The sequence below is a fragment of the Malania oleifera genome, chromosome 2, assembly GCF_029873635.1.
Source record: "Malania oleifera isolate guangnan ecotype guangnan chromosome 2, ASM2987363v1, whole genome shotgun sequence".
In the NCBI taxonomy this organism is placed as follows: Eukaryota; Viridiplantae; Streptophyta; class Magnoliopsida; order Santalales; family Ximeniaceae; genus Malania; species Malania oleifera.
The window spans coordinates 44,003,069-44,007,666 of NC_080418.1; the positions used below are offsets into that span (position 1 = coordinate 44,003,069).

The following is a 4,598-nucleotide window of genomic DNA, read 5'->3' on the forward strand; positions in this document are numbered from 1 at the left end:
ATTCCAAAGATATCAATCAGATATTCAAATTAGCTTAAGAAAATTTTCTTCAATGAGATAAGCACACTACTTGTTTGAAAAGTATTTTGCCTTATTGAAAATATTTTTGCATAATAAAAATCAAAGCTATGGGATTCTTGCAACAACTATGCAAAGACCCCTAATCTTGCTAGTCTATCTCAATGAAGATTTATAATATGAAATTAGTGGTATAAAACTTAGTCAAACTCCCCAAAAATAATATCAATAATCAATTAAGCAAGTGAGAGTTTTAGCACTATCTAGAAATTACAATCACACTCACTAAGCTCTTACAATACCAAGATATATCAAAAGAATGAGCATTTGAGGGTATTTGAGCAAAGTAGGATTTTATTGTAGAGAGGATTCTTGACTAATGATTTTTTCTAATTAATTACTAATCCTAAAAAATGAGCCTATATTTATAGGTAAGGTAAAAAATATAACCGTTTAGGATCTTCAGGGTATTATTAGAAAAGTTCTAAAATGTTTAGGAAGTATTAACCCAAATTAATCCCTGTTTAACTCGGGTAAAATAATTTTAACCCGAGAAAGTTTGGGTGGCTGAACCGAGATTCGATCGCCTGACTAGACTCATTTTTTAAAAACCCTTAAAAATAGTTTGGCATTCCGATTTTTGGTGCGGTAGCTCGAACAAAAGTCAGTAGCATTTTGTTTGTAGTTTCGAGTGCCCGGTCAGTGGGTCGGTAGCCCGAGCTCAGATATTTTGTTACTCGAGCCATTTTTGAACTGATTTCCTTAGTAGCCCGAGTTGGTAAGGGGTCCATTTCAGAGGGTTCAGACGCTCGTGGAAGATATGCATAAAAATGGTTCGGTCGCCTGAGAGCTAGGTCAACTATTGACTTTTCAACAGTTCGGGCGCTCGAGGAGTTTTGATCTCTTGGGGTTCGGTTGCCCGACCTCTCTCAAACTTCCCAATAATATTTAATTTAATTCATTTTTAATACTCCTGAATTATGTATGAAATATGCGCATGAGTGTTGGGACCTAGAGTCATATTAAGGTCTTACTGAGCTTACAATATATCTTATATGCATGATATGTGAGAAATTATTACAGACCATATGCCTAGTTACTATTACAGACTCATATTACATTAATAGAATTTACAATATGAAAGAGAATCCTCAGGGTTTTATATCTTGCTTCAAATGTCATTCCTTGAAATGCTCATATAAGCCTACACATACACTTAAAAACCATCAAATACCTAAGTATCTATCATTATCAAAATCGAGCGTAAACTATAAGGTCAAAAAATATGTAGACAAAGTGTGTGCTTCTCTGCACAGGCACAAGCATCTCTATATCTTCATGCAACCTAAACCAAGTTAACAACTCAAGTTGCATAAGCATCAATGCCTTGAAAAAGAAAAGTACCATTTCCTAGACATGGTATGCATTTGCAGACACTTTCTTCCCCTTTTTATTGTACTAACTAACAAATCCTAATCCTTGGTAACTCTGAAACTTTTCAGTCCATTCATAAACCATTTCGTTACAGTCCTGCAACCAAAAAAAAAAACACTCGAAACCATAAATTAGGCCAAATAGTGAAAGTGGTTTTGGGGAAAAGGGGGCAGCAAGGAAGTATATACTACAAAAACCCCATCAGATTCACATCTAACTATCTAGCATCATCCAACACAGCCAATGCACGCACAATAGTCTCAAAATCATCAGTGCATAGGATTATTAGGCTGTATTTAACCCCAACTACCAAAATTAGAAGTGGCAATCAAGCTTTTGTATTTTTATAAAGAATCCCTAAATGCTAAAATGACAAGACAAACATGGTCCAAAATTATATAGTCATCCTTGTTTTTTTTTTTCCAGCACATAGATATCTTATTTAGGAATTAGGAACAACAAATTACAATGGCTTATCCTCTTACAAACGAGGGGAAAAAATGTTCCATCCAAAAAAGAAAAATCAGAAAATAGAAATAAAATATAAAAAAATAAAATAGAGAAGTAGCGAAAAGGCAAGTAGCACTTAAATAAAAAAAAACTTATTTAACTAATATGTGGTTCCACATTATGTGAAACTAGCAGGGTCAGGACAAGATCAATGGAACTAAAATTTGCAATATAAATACTTTCTTTTGGCACATTGAACAAACTATATTAAAAGAACTATATGAAGATTTTAGATCACTGGTTTCAGGACCCCCAAGCAAGCTCAAACCTCATACACATGCCCTTTAAACGAGTAGATAAGTCGAAAGATTATGTGAGTCATACCCACAAACATTTCTGTTTTCTTTTCTCATAGGTAAATAGGGAGTGTAGTCGTGCACCCGCAAGACAAATTCCCCTAAGAGAATTTGATCCTAGATGCTACCATAGGGCTAGATCATAAGTTATTGGACTAGAGCCCTGGTGTTCACATATTAGTTGATTAGCTGTTATTATTTTAACAAAATAGCTGAAAAAGTTGCAGCAAAGGATGCATGCATGGCATCGAGAGAGAGAGAGAGAGGTGGCATTGATGGCTCATTTCTTACCACTGGCAAAAGGATCTAGCTTAATTATTCTAAAAAATATACATGATAACAAATTACAAGTAGCCACATAACCTAGTTAATAAATGCTACCTAAAGTGGAACTCAGGTAAGACTGAGATATAATGTGGCCCAGTTGATTTGTCTTGATCAAGCAAATGGGTCTCTAGATGAACGATGAATCAACCAAACGCACATGCTACTTATGAAATATTAACTAGGAACAAAATAATTTTCGTTCAGTAGGATGTTATACAATCAGAGAATTTCCAAGCACACTGACGACATTTCCACACTTTGCACATTAATTTCTAGAAGGAATTCATATCACTGTATCGCACTGCACGCATAATAACCGCAGCATTTTTGGACGAATCAAAGAATTTTCAAAGTCACGGTCAAAATCTCCCAAGGGACAACTGTAGTTTATTCTAATAATTTCACCCTTCCATTATTTTATAGGACCAACAAAAGGTATTTTAATCTAAAGACTTTAACTTAAATGACTCAAGAAACTAGAGGGAGGAAAAAAGACCTCAGCTTTTGGGTCGCAACGAAGCCGACGATTGATTTCGTTCTGTGATACCGGAGATGAATCAGGAAACATCATAGGAAGTGGAAGAGCATCACTGTCGCTGGGCAAATAGCTCTCAGTCGCGGGACCATCGTTTTTCCTTCGAATTTACCTTCACATTTCCGTTTGCACTGCTTCGCCTGAAGGAGCTGTCGACGGTGGAGGAGTCTGAGTCCTGGCCGACCCAGATGCCGCTGGAGACATCAGCGGGCGCAGGAAGTTGAAATCACCCGGGAAATGATGGGTGAGACAGGAGGTCGGTGGCGTGGCGGCGAATGATGAGAGGAGGGGAATGGAATGAGAGGAATGAGGGTTTTGAGCAACAGAAGATGGCATTGCTAGGGTTTAGCGGCAACATGCGGCTAAATGGCCCATTTTTACTTTTCATAAGGTCATGATGCGGTGCTTTGAGAATTATAAACCTCTCTCTTCCATAACTCATCACTTTCGATGGTTCAAGAAAAAGGACTCAGTGTTTAGTCTACAGAGAATCTCAAAAAGAAGGAGAAGAAGAAGAAACCTGGTGGTAGTAGGCATTGATAGCAGAAATGCAAGGGTAGGAGGAGGTCTTGACTGGATATCCCCATCGGTCCAATTTTACTTTTCCCTCTTCTTCCATCTCTGTCTCTCTCTGTCACTCATATGCCCTACCCAATAAATGGATGAAAGCGGGTGATGTGCAAAACCCCAAAACAGAAAAGGGCTCGGGTCGGACACTCGGATGGTGAATGAGGAAATGGGGCACTAAAGCCTTGCAGCTGTCGGGCCAAGAACTCCAGCGACCGCTGATGCATGAACTTTGGATTTTTCCTACGGTCCCACGGCGAGGGCGAGAAGGGATATGACGGAGATATTGGGGGAAACTCAAAAAAAGTGTATCAAATAATTTTATTTTATTTTTTTAAAATAAAAAAGTATTTGTAACGGTTTTCAAATCCCTCACTAATAATTGATTAATAGTAAGAAAATTGAACATTCGTTACTAATATTGTGAAATAATTTTTTTTTAAATAAAAAAAGTATTAGTGATGGTTTCCAAATCCGTCACTAATAATTGACTAAGAGTGACAAATTTGAAGATTATCACTAATATTGTGAAATAAATTTTTTATTTTTTTAAATAACAAAAGTATTAGTGACGGTTCCCAAATTCATCACTAATAAGGGGATAATAGTGACGAATCTTCAAATTCATCACTAATATTGTGAAATTATTATTTTTTAATTTTTTTAAATAAAAGAAATATTAGTGATGGTTCCCAAATTCATCACTAATAATGGAATAATAGTGATAAATCTTCAAATTCATCACTAATATTGTGAAATAATTTTTTTAAAATTTTTTTATTAAATAAAATAAGTATTAGTGACGGTTTCCAAATCCGTCACTAATAAGGGGTTAATAGTGACAAAATTAAAAATTCATCACTAATATTGTTAAATAATAATTTTTTTTTCAAATAAAAGAAATATTAGTG

The 4,598-nt window shown here is 35.7% G+C and overlaps 1 long non-coding RNA gene across 1 annotated transcript; it reads right to left on the reverse strand.

The window, feature by feature from the left end:
- Positions 1-1,035: 1,035 nt before the first annotated feature.
- Positions 1,036-3,779, reverse strand: LOC131148633 (uncharacterized). The gene is made up of 2 exons (XR_009135021.1): positions 3,082-3,779; positions 1,036-1,548 (listed from the first exon to the last, which is right to left on the reverse strand). It is a non-coding gene; the product is annotated as an uncharacterized LOC131148633 (long non-coding RNA).
- Positions 3,780-4,598: the final 819 nt, after the last annotated feature.